The sequence below is a fragment of the Heptranchias perlo genome, chromosome 9 (genome assembly GCF_035084215.1).
Source record: "Heptranchias perlo isolate sHepPer1 chromosome 9, sHepPer1.hap1, whole genome shotgun sequence".
Lineage (NCBI taxonomy): Eukaryota > Metazoa > Chordata > Chondrichthyes > Hexanchiformes > Hexanchidae > Heptranchias > Heptranchias perlo.
In genome coordinates, this window is record NC_090333.1 from 83,822,906 (window position 1) to 83,835,801 (window position 12,896).

The window sequence follows — 12,896 nt, forward strand, 5'->3', positions numbered from 1 at the left end:
TTGTCAAGTAATCAATGTTACTTCTAAGTTTATAAGAAAGACTTGCATTTCTATAGCACCTTTCACAACCTCAGGACGTCCCAAAGTGCTTTACAGCCAATGAAGTACTTTTGAAGTGTAGTCACTGTTGTGATGTAGGAAACACGGCAGACAATTTGCACACAGCAAGATCCCACAAACAGCAATGTGATAATGACCAGATAATCTGTTATTAGTGACGTTGGTTGAGGGATAAATATTGGCCAGGACACCGGGGAGAACTCCCCTGTTCTTCTTCGAATAGTGCAATGGTACTTTTCACAACCACCTGAGAGGGTAGACGGGGTCTCGGTTTAATGTCTCATTCGAAAGACGGCACCTCCGACAGTGCAGCACTCCCTCAGTACTGCACTGGGAGTGTCAGCCTGGATTATGGGCTCAAGTCTCTGGAGTGGGACTCGAACCCACGACCTTCTGACTCAGAGGTAAGAGTGCTACCCACTGAGCCACGGCTGACACATAAGGGTAAAGGTACTGATCCTTCACTCCGAGTGGAACAACCGTGGGTCAGAGCACAGGAACGACCATGTTGCAGGCCCATCTCAGACCACCTCGGTGCATTTACCCAAATATTCAGCTCAGTCAGAAGTCATAATGGAAATACTTTGAAAAACATGAGTTCAGCTAAGTGATTGGTGAAAATGCCAGCCATCGGAAAGGAGGTGGTTTTTACACAGAATCTACAGCACAGAAACAGGCCATTTGGCCCAACTGGTCTATGCCAGTGTTTATGCTCTACATGAACCTCCTCCCACTCTAATTACCTCTTCCCACCCTGCAACCCCCCCCACCCCATATTCCTCTATTGCCTTCTCCCTCATGTATGCATCAAAACTCCCCCTAAATCATAGTATCAAAGTAGGTACAGCGCAGGAGGAGGCCATTCGGCCCATCGTGCCTATGCCAGCTCTTTGAAAGATCTATCCAATTAGTCCCACTCCCCTGCTCTTTCCCCATAGCCCCATAAATGTTTTCCCCTTCAAGTATTTATCCAATTCCCTTTTGAAAGTTATTATTGAATCTGCTTCCACCACCCTTTCAGGCAGTGAATTCCAGATCCTTACAACTCGCTGCTTAAAAAAATGTTTCCTCATCTCCCCTCTGGCTCTTTTGTCGATCACCTTAAATCTGTGTCCTCTGGTTACTGACCTTTCTGCCACTGGAAACAGTTTCTCCTTATTTACCGTTCATGATTTTGAACACCTCTATCAAATCTCCCCTTAACCTTCTCTGTTCGAAGGAGAACAACCCCAGTTCCTCCAGTCTCTCCACATAACTGAAGTCCCTCATCCCTGGTACCATTCTAGTGAATCTCTTCTGCACCCTCTCCAAGGCCTTGACATCCTTCCTAAAGTGTGGTGCCCAGAATTGAACACAATACTCCAGCTAAGGCCTAACCAGTGTTTTATAAAGGTTTAGCAGAACTTCCTTTCCACTATTAATAAAGCCCAGGATCCCATATGCTTTTTCACCAGCCTTCTCAACTTGTCCTGCCACCTTCAAAGGTTTGTGTATGTGCACCCCCAGATCACTCTGTTCCTGCACCCTCTTTAAAATTGTACCATTTAATTTATATTGCCTCTCCTCATTCTTCCTACCAAAATGCTTCACACTTCTCTGCGTTAATTTTCATCTGCCATGTGTCTGCCCATTTCACCAGTCCTGAAGACTGTTACTATCCTCCTCACTATTTACTACATTTTTGAGTTTCGTGTCATCAGCAAACTTTGAAATTATACCCTCTATACCAAAGTCCAGGTCATTAATATATATCAAAAAGAGCATTGGTCCTAATACTGACCCCTGGGGAACACCACTGTATACTTCCCTGCAGAGAAATAACTGGTCACCACTACTCTCTGCTTTCTGTCCCTTAGTCAATTTTGTATCCACATGGTCAGTGTCCCTTTAATCCCACGGGCTTTAATTTTGCTTACAAGTCTATTATGTGGTACTTTATTAAATGCCTTTTGAAAGTCCATATACACAACATCAACCGCATTACCCTCATCAACCCTCTCCGTTACTGCATCGAAGAACTCAATCAAGTTAGTCAGATACGATTTGCCTTTAACAAATCCGTGTTGGCAGTCATTTATTAGCCCAGACTTTTCCAAGTGACAATTAATTTTGTCCAAGATTATTGTCTCTAAAAGTTTCCCCACCACCGACGTTAGGCTGACTGGCCCGTAGTTGCTGGGTTTATCCCTCTCCCCTTTTTTGAACATGGGTGTAACATTTGCAATCCTCCAGTCCTCTGGCACCACTCCCATATCTAAGGAGGATTGGAAGATTGTGGCCAGAGCCTCTACAATTTCCACCTTTACTTCCCTCAGTAACCTAGGATTCATCCCATCTGGACCGGGTGACTTTTCTACTTTGAGTACTGCCAATCTTTTAAGTACCTCCTCTTCATCTATTTTTATCCCATCCAATATCACTACCTCCTCCTTACTGCTACAATGGCAATATCCTCTTCTCTAGTGAAGACCGATGTAAAGTATTCATTTAGTACCTCAGCCATATCCTCTGCCTCCACAAGATAATCTTTTTTGTCCCTAATCGGTCCCACCCTTCCTTTGACTACCCTTTTACTATTTATATATTTATAAAAGACTTGTGTTCCCTTTTATGTTAGCAGTTAATCTATTCTCATACTCTCTCTTTGCCCTGATGCATCGATGCTATCTGTTTCAAACTCTCCGTGCAGCAGGAGCTCCACATTCTCACCACTCGCTGTGTACAGAAACCCCATTTAAATTCTTTATTTGACCTGTGTCAGTATTTTATATTTAGGCCCCCTTGTTCTGGTCTCACCCACAAGTGGAAACAGTTTTCCCATATCCACTCTATGGAACCCCTTCAGAGTTCTAACCCTGCCCTGATTTAAGCCACCAAAACATCACCGGCTTCGTTCCTGAAAGAAATATGGGAACATTATACACCAACCAGAGCACGGCTGTGGCTAAATTCGGGGATTCGGAGTTCCCATCGTGCCAAAATCAGCCCATCGAGGCTGTGCCAGCATTTTTCTCCCAGAATTACCAAGCCTAATCTCACTCTCCTGCCCACCCCCCAAACCGTAGGAACTGTGCCCCGTAAATGGCTGACGGGTGCCTTCGAAGGTCGTGGGGAAAGTGCCCTAAAATGGGGTTTTAGCTTGAAATATTACCACACAAAATGGGGTTCAGTTGTTGAACTAAATGCTGGGAACAGGTCTTTAGCGAACACAAGTTCTCAGCTAGTTCAAACCAGCATCCTGACATTTGGCAATGGAGTTTCCCAGATAATTCGACCATTAAATACCCTAGGCTAAACACCACAAGCTAATTAAAGCCATAAAACCTCTAGGTTAATTGCACCAGGGAGATCTATGTTATACTACAGGCATCCCTTACTAGTATGAGAAGCCATTATCCTTAACTCAAACCACTTAGGTAACACCTAATAGAACATCAAGATGTCTCCTCTCCATTTGTGTGAAAAAAAAACTCCCAAGAAATGCAAGATCAGTAGGGGCGGGCCATAAAAATCGTAGACACAAAGTCTGTTGCTAGGGAAAGAGCCATGCCCCAGTGACTCAGTGATGGTCACAGGGCTCCACATTTATCAGGTTTGATTGGCAGAAGATAGGGCGGGGGGTCGGGGAAGAGATCTTCTGGCACCAGTGTCATCTTAATTGATTAAGTGAACGTAGGGAGAGCTCCCTTGAAAATTAAGATATAAAAATAGAGGGTTCTGCATCCCTCAGGCTGTTCAGTGTTAGTCAATCAGTGGTCAGCAGTATACAGTCTGTAGTAATCTTTTTCTGGGGCGAACAAGCCGTCTCTTTGTCTTTGTAGAAATAGCGGTCTCTCTTTAGTTCACTTAGATTCTCTTTGTTCTCTAAGAACCTTTACCTAGCAGATGTAGAAAGGTGCCTTTACAGGTACAGCATATTAGAACAAGGAGTAGATAGTGAGTTAGCTGGTGAGGCTGTACCAGGCAAAGCAAAGGGTCACTTAACTTCTAAGTGCCCAAAGGTGAGAGTTAACCAGCTCAGTTATCACCACTTGTGCGTGAGGTGGGTTCAGTGGAACCCAAGGTCCAAGTAGAAACGGATAACCCTGCTGCAGAAAGGGGTTCATCGATTCAACACTCCAGGAGCTAACGCCTGCGGCCCAGGGAAGGAAGACCGACTGAACACGCCACTCGTGAGGACATGGTAGTGTAAGATTTGAACGTTGTTAGTCACACGCAGACTTGAACGATTTGGTAGACTGGCTGTAAACGTGTCAGTTATCTTGGGAATTGCTCTTGGGGTAGTCGCACCAATTTGTAGCCTCAGACTCTGGTCTGAGTTAATACTCAGCATTCATTAGTGCTGATTTACAATGAAGTTCCTGTGTAACCGTTGCTACTCGTTTTGTTAAGTGACTCCGTCCATTGATGATTTGCTGCTCAACTGCTGGATAACTCAGATTACATTTCTTCAGGTCTATTAGGCATTCATGTACCCAACTTCAACTTGTGACTTGGAACTAATAAATGGTGTTTAGTGTATGACCTGTGGTCTGGCTTCTTCCTTGATGATTTGGCAAGAAAGAGTTAATTGACTCACTCAGCAGCTTTGAGGGTAACCTAACCGAGGGATGATAAATTAATTTCATTTTGATCCGAACTGCATTAAATGCAAGACAGTTTGGGAACCAAGTTTAGCATCATTCATCCATTGACCTATGGTGCCAGATAAAACCCCATGTAATTCCTTGGTGAAGGAGGGAATGAAGGATTTGCCTGGTTCCTCAGCATATTTGTCAGGATACATACAGAAACCCACTTTTAATATCCCATCCTGTCTAATCCCACTCTCCTGCTCACCCGCCCCCCATACCCTTTAATATCCCACCTAGTCCAAACCCACTCTCCTGCTCACCCCCCCCCCCCATACCCTTTAATATCCCACCTAGTCCAAACCCACTCTCCTGCTCCCCCCCCATACCCTTTAATATCCCACCTAGTCCAAACCCAATCTCCTGCTCACCCCCCCCCCCCCCCCCCCCCCATACCCTTTAATATCCCACCTAGTCCAAACCCACTCTCCTGCTCACACCCCCCCCCCCCCATACCCTTTAATATCCCACCTAGTCCAAACCCACTCTCCTGCTCCCCCCCCCATACCCTTTAATATCCCACCTAGTCCAAACCCAATCTCCTGCTCACCACCCCCCATACCCTGTAATATCCCACCCAGTTTTAACCCATGCCCTTTAGTAGAAACCAAAAATATAAAAGAGCAGTCAGCACAGATTTCAAAAGGGAATGTCATGCTTAACCAACCTTATTGAATTCTTTGAAATAGTAACAGAAAGAGTAGACAAGGGTAATGCAGTAGATGTAACGTATTTGGATTTTCAAAAGGCCTTTGATAAGGTAGCACATGTAGACTCATGACTAAGGTCAGAGCACGTGGAGTTAGGGGACAGGTAGCAGAATGGATGGAAAGCTGGCTACAAAACAGAAAACAGAGAGTAGGGGTTAAAGGTAGTTACTCAGACTGGCTAAAGATGGGAAGTGGTGTTCCACAGGGATCAGTGCTGGGACCACTGTTGTTCACCATTTATATAAACAATCTGGAATCGGAAGTACAATTTCAAAATTTACAGACAACACCAAATTGGTTGGTTTAGTTAATACTGAGGAGGACTGCAACAAAATATAGGAGGACATTAATAAACTCGCAGAATGGGCGTGTAATTGGCAAATGAATTTCAATATAGATAAGTGTGAGGTGGTAGAAAGAATAAAGAGGCCACATACTGATTGGATAATAAGAGTCTAAATGGAGTAAAGGAGCAGAGGTATCTGGGGGGCACAGATACACAAATCACTAAAAGTAATGACGCAGGTTAATAAGACCAAAGAAAAAGCAAAAACAGCACTAGGGTTCATTTCTAGAGGGAGAGAATTGAAAAGCAGAGAAGTTATGTTACACTTGTATAGAACCTTGGTTAGAACACACTTGGTGTACTGTGAACAGTTCTGGTCTCCATATTATAAAAAGGAGATAGGGGCACTGGAGAAGGTGCAAAAACATTTATAAGGATGATACCAGAACGGAGAGGATATCCTCATCAGGAAAGATTGAACAGGCTGGGGCTTTTTCCTCTAGAAAAGAGAAGACTGATGGATGACCTGATAAAGGTCTTTAAGATTATGAAAGGGTTGCATAAGGTAAATGTACAGAAGATGTTTCCACTTATGGTGAAGACCAAAACAAGAGGCCATAACAGAAGATAGTCACTAATAAATCTGATTGGAACTCAGGAGAAACTTCTTTACCCAGAGAGTGGTTAGAACGTGGAACTCACTACCACAAGGAGTAGTTGCGGTGAATAGCATTGATGTAATTAAGGGAAAGCTAGATAAACACATGAGGGAGAAAGGAATGGAAGGATATGCAGATAGGGTGAGATGAAGAGGGGTGGGAGGAGGCTCGTGTGGAGCATAAACACCAGCACAGACTAGTTGGGTTGAATGGCCTGTTCCTGTGCTGTGCATTTTATGGAGTATCCCATCCAGTCTAGTATCGCTCTCCTGATCCATCCCCATTGCCTTCAATATCCCTCCCAGTCTAATCCCACTCTTATTCCCCATACCCTTTAAAATCCCATCTAATCAAAACCCTCTCCTGCTCACTCCCCATTCCCATTAATATCTCCCCTGGGTCTAATCCCACTCTCCCCTTCACTCCCATTAATATCCCCAGCAGTCTAATCCGACTCTCCCCCTCACTCCTCATTCTCAATAATATCCCCACCAGTCTAATCCCACTCTCCCCCTCACTCCCCATTCCCGTTAATATCCCACCCAGTCTAATCCCACTCTCCTGCTCACTCCCCATTCCCATTAATATCTCCCCCGGGTCTAATCCCACTCTCCCCTTCACTCCCGTTAATATCCCCACCAGTCTAATCCGACTCTCCCCCTCACTCCCCATTCTCAATAATATCCCCACCAGTCTAATCCGACTCTCCCCCTCACTCCCCATTCTCAATAATATCCCACCCAGTCTAATCCCACTCTCCCCCTCACTCCCCATTCCCGTTAATATCTCCCCCAGTCTAATCCCACTCTCCTGCTCACTCCCCATTCCCATTAATATCTCCCCCAGTCTAATCCTACTGTCCTGTGTTATAAATTGGATAGCCAGGTGGTGAAGGATCGAATACTGGAGCCTGGTCTTCAGTTACTTCCAAGCCTTTATTCTCAGAGATCCACATTACCCACCCCACCCCCCAGATCAGCTCTCTTATAAATGGATAATAGAGAGTTCCCAATTGATACACACCCCCTGAATACAATTAACACTAACTGATACAATTCACATGGATCCAATTAACATCCTGCTCACTCCCCATTATTTTAGTATCCCCCCACTCTAATCCCACTCTCCTGCTCACTCCCCAATATTTTAGTATCCCCCCACTCTAATCCCACTCACTCCCCATTATTTTAATATCCCCCCACTCTAAGCCCACTCTCCTGCTTACTCCCCATACCCTATAATATGCCCCCAGTCTAAGCCCACTCTCCTGCTTACTCCCCATACCCTATAATACCCCCCAGTCCAATCCCACTCTCCTGCTTACTCCCCATACCCTATATCCCCCAGTCTAATCCCACTCTCCTGCTTACTCCCCTTACCCTATATCCCCCAGTCTAATCCCACTCTCCTGCTTACTCCCCTTACCCTATAATATCCCACCCAGTCTAATCCCACTCTCCTGCTTACTCCCCATACCCTATAATATCCCCCAGTCTAATCCCTCTCCTGCTTACTCCCCATACCCTATATTATCCCACCCAGTCTAATCCCTCTCCTGCTCACTCCCTCCCAAAAAGGAGGGAGCCAACCAGTGCAGAAAGAAGCCCTCCCACTCTTCAAACACCGACACTGGTGAAACAGACAGCCATCGAAATAATTGACAAGGAGTTTGCAACATTGGAGATGGCCAGGCTGGAGCAGTGTGTTGGAGCGTCGTCCTGTCCTGTCCCGGTTAATGCTCTCACTCACACATTCAATATAACAGCCTGGTGGTGCATTGCACGGCCACTCATCCTCTCCCACTTATCCTTATGACTATATCCTAACCCTTGGACCTTTCCACTTTTTCCAACTCAATTAGGTGACACGGACGTTCTAATCACACAGACTGAGTGGGGAGAACCTCGCTGAAGGATGTACCTTCACTCATTCTGACCCTTCCAAGCACCAGCACAGAAATCGGCAGCCCATGAGGCTCAGAGAGCGAGGGGCCCGGTGGGGGGGGGGGTAGGTGGTGTCTTCACTGATAGTCAACACTAGATGGTGAAGGGGCAAGGACAGCCCAGCTCACCAGCTAGCTCCGCTGAAGAGACAGAGAGTTAGGCTTAAGCCCTTAAAAAAAAACCATTTCTGTGCACCAGCAGTTGCTGCATGCACTGGACAGCCTGCCAGACAGTCTCTGCAACTTGTCCGATAGTGTCTTGGAGTCCACTTCCGACTTGCATGGGGCTCTGGCACATGGCACGACACTCTGCAGTCAACCACGGAGCATGTGGTCAGCACAATGGACACTGTAGTTGAGCAACAACCGCCCCCCCCCCCCAAACTAGGAGCAGTCTGTGGCATGAGCAATGCCATCTCTCAGGGATGCTCATACTGGGGCCATGCAGGCGCTGGGCTCAACCACCATCTCCACCAGGCTGAATGGGCAGGGGCTTCAATCAGATTGTGGATATCCTCGCGTCTGCTCTCCCGCAGATCAGTAGGAGTGCCGAGTTGCAGACCAGACCGCAGGGGCAGACCTGCAATGGGAAGGGAACGTGCTGCCATGGCCTCGCCCCCTCCCTATCTCTGTAACCTCCTCCAGCTCTACAACCCTCCGAGATCTCTGCGCTCCTCCAATACTGGTCTCTTGTCCATCCCCGATTTTCATCGCTCCACCATTGGCGGCCGTGCCTTCAGCTGCCTGGGCCCTAAGCTCTGGAATTCCCTCCCTAAACCTCTCCGCCTCCCTCTCCTCCTTTAAGACGCTCTTAAAACCTACCTCACCTCCTAATATCTCCTGACGTGGCTCGATGTCAGTTTTTGTCGGATTACCCTCCTGTGAAGTGCCTTGGAACATTTTACAATGTTAAAGGCCCTGTGTAAATGCAAGTTGTTGTTGTTGTTGCCATATCACATGGCGACAATACGTCTGGACCCTTGCGGCCCCCTCAACCCACGCCCGTCCTGGTGCCAACTGGGCCAGACTGCCCCGGCAGCTGCTAAGTAGCTACCGTCTGCAGCCGGGCCCTCTGAGGCCGGAGCTCCTAGAGGTTGCTGAGCACAAGACTTTGACGGCTGCAGCCCCTGGGCGGGGGGAGCACTTTGGAGAAGAACGCGAGTGGGGAAGAGAGGAATTAAGACAGGCACTAGGGGCCTCACACCGGGGTGTAGGCATTTCTGTAAGGCGGTAAAACCACAACACTGTTTGAAATCTGTGCGTCCAGAGCGTGTTTTAGCAGTAGCTGGTGACCCAGCAATGTTAGTTGACATGAACAATACTGGTCTTTGGACGGATGCTGTTTTTGTTTGAGGATGGTGGCCCAGGGCGCGCAGACCGCCAGGGCGGAAGAGCTCCTCAATGAGACGTTGCTGAAGAGCGCTGGCTGCAGCCAACCACTGAAGCCCTCCCGCTTCCTCACCATCCCGGATTTCCTCAGAGTCCTCTCCATCATGAAGGTCGAAATAGTGGCTCCAAGGGGGAGAGCGCGAGTAGAATGGGCCTTTACTCTCTGGAGTTCAGAAGAATGAGAGGAGCTCTCATTGAAACGTATAAGGTTCTTAGAGGGCTTGACAGGGTAGATGCTGAGAGGATGTTTCCTCTGGCTGGAGGGTCTAGAACTAGTGGGCATAATCTCAGGATAAGGGGTTGGACATTTAGGACTGAGCGAGCTTTTGGTCACCTGTCCTAATATCTCCTTATGTGTCTGATGACACTCCTGTGAAGCGCCTTGGGACTTTTTACTAAGTTTTTTTTTTAATCTATTCGTTCATGGGATGTGGGCGTCGCTGGCGAGGCCGGCATTTATTGCCCATCCCTAATTGCCCTTGAGAAGGTGGTGGTGAGCTGCCTTCTTGAACCGCTGCAGTCCGTGTGGTGACGGTTCTCCCACAGTGCTGTTAGGAAGGGAGTTCCAGGATTTTGACCCAGCGACGATGAAGGAACGGCGATATATTTCCAAGTCGGGATGATGTGTGACTTGGAGGGGAACGTGCAGGTGGTGTTGTTCCCATGTGCCTGCTGCTCTTGTCCTTCTAGGTGGTAGAGGTCGCGGGTTTGGGAGGTGCTGTCGAAGAAGCCTTGGTGAGTTGCTGCAGTGCATCCTGTGGATGGTACACACTGCAGCCACTGTGCGTCGGTGGTGAAGGGAGTGAATGTTTAGGGTGGTGGATGGGGTGCCAATCAAGCGGACTGCTTTGTCCTGGATGGTGTCGAGCTTCTTGAGTGTTGTTGGAGCTGCACTCATCCAGGCAAGTGGAGAGTATTCCATCACACTCCTGACTTGTGCCTTGTAGATGGTGGAAAGGCTTTGGGGAGTCAGGAGGTGAGTCACTCGCCACAGAATACCCAGCCTCTGACCTGCTCTTGTAGCCACAGTATTTATGTGGCTGGTCCAGTTAAGTTTTTGGTCAATGGTGACCCCCAGGATGTTGATGGTGGGGGATTCGGCAATGGTAATGCCGTTGAACGTCAAGGGGAGATGGTTAAACTCTCTCTTGTTGGAGATGGTCATTGCCTGGCACGAATGTTACTTGCCACTTATGAGCCCAAGCCTGCATGTTGTCCAGGTCTTGCTGCATACGGGCTCGGACTGCTTCATTATCTGAGGTGCTATATAAATGCAAGTTGTTGTTGTTTGTTATCTATAAATCGCTGACATCAAAGTCTTACATGTAGCATGAGTCGGTCACACTCCAAATGTTGTTCTTTGAAAACAATGTTTAAAAGAAGAGAAAGCGAGCCAGGAACTTCTCCCTTGGGAGCCTGATATTTACTGACAGTTTACTCACCTCTCATTGCCCTCAGGAATTTACAAACCACTACAATCATCTAAACTCCTATCGTGAGGTTTTTTTATTCGTTCTTGGGATGTGGACGTCGCTGGCAAGGCCAGCATTTATTGCCCATTCCTAAAGTACTTGAGCCTTAAAGGGACAGGCCAGGTTAGCCACTAAATATCACAACCGTGCTCCAGGTCAGAGGCTGTGAACAATGCCACGGGAGGTCTGCTGGCATTCTAAATGTTATTTATATAGGTACAAAATTCACTGGGCCAGAAATAGTAATGAGAGCTACACCCTCTTTAAAAAGTAATAATTCCCAGGATGTAATTGTTTGAAACGTCAAGCCTTCTAGTGGCTGCTTGTCTGCTGCTTACTGTAGGGTCTTCTTTATATTTAAGTAAATCAGTGAGCGCAAGTTACTTATTTGAGTTAATGGGAAAAGTGTTCATTTGACTTTTTAAAAAAAAAAATCAGCCATGGCCATATTTGATGTTCTCGCAAATTGAATTGCTATACACAAGGCTTTCCATTGCACTGCTGCGCCTAGTTGGCCAGAGTTTAGTTTGGGGTTGGAACTGTCTCCAACTCCAGTGGAACACACTAATCCGGTGTATTAAGTGGCCGTGTTCCCAAAGACTGTTATCGATAGCCCTTGTACCATCGATAAAAAAAAACTTTAAACAAAACAAAGGGAAACTTATAAGACTAAATGATAATATTCCTGGTGCCCACTAAACACTGCAGTCCTTGCAGTGCCCACTGGCGGCGGAAGTCCCCGAGTGTACCAGTGGGCATCGTGCACTCCCTCTCCAGGGCCACCCAGGCACGGACAGGACCGCGGGACAGAGGCAGGCAACCAGAGCAGTGACTGCACTTCAAAAAAAAAGTACTTCATTGGCTGTAAAGCGCTTTGGGACGTCCTGAGGTCATGAACGGTGCCATATAAAAGGCAAGTCTTTCTTTTAAATGGAGGACAGAGGCGCAGTTAAGTTGATGGCCTGCAACATACAAGTAGATGTACTCATGCTTTGTAGTATCAAGGATTAGGATGGGTGTATTACAAGAGCCTGGGTGGGGAAATTTGCTGCAGATGTGTGGTTATCAAGGTGCTGATAAGCAGAGTATATTATGTATACAAACATACATATACACATTCCCAGAAGCAGACAGGGCGCAGTTAATTAAAAAGGTGAAAGACGCAAAAGTAGAATGGGCTGAATTCATCACATGTATATTTGGGCAATAAAGTACCCAACTGATCTATTACATTCATTAAACACACCATACTAGAGTGTAATAAAACAAAATATGAATAACCATGAGATAACTACTGAGAGAGATAAGAGGAAATAATTGATGGTCAGCCCAGGAGTGGGTACAGTGGGAGAGGGAAGACATGCCATGGCAAGTGGCGTCAGAGATGGATGAAACCCACAAGGGTGGCCAGCGCGGGAAAGCTGAGTGTCAAGGGGTGAGGGAGAGGAGGGTCTTCCCCTGAGGTCGCAGTCCAAGGTACTCCCCTGCACCGACAACACCTCCTGATCAGCACAAACATCCACCAAGAAACTCCGCTGCTGAATGGTGGGGCTGATTCTACGGTACATGGAGGGTGGGAACGGAAGGAAAATGGTGACTTTGAGTAAGGCTGGCGATTCATCCCAGGAAATTCACTGAGTAATTGCAGGGCGGGTGGGGTTACAGTTGAGAAAATGGGAGTGAATGGAGGGAAAGGTGATAGGTGTTGAACCACCCTCTTGCCCCAGCACAAAGCCAACACAAGGAA

At 47.0% G+C, this 12,896-nt stretch overlaps 1 protein-coding gene across 2 annotated transcripts in view; it reads right to left on the reverse strand.

The window, feature by feature from the left end:
* rabgap1l (RAB GTPase activating protein 1-like) overlaps nucleotides 1–12,896 on the reverse strand; it is a 550,110-nt gene that overhangs the window by 88,445 nt on the left and 448,769 nt on the right. The gene's annotated exons all lie outside the window — the stretch shown is intronic.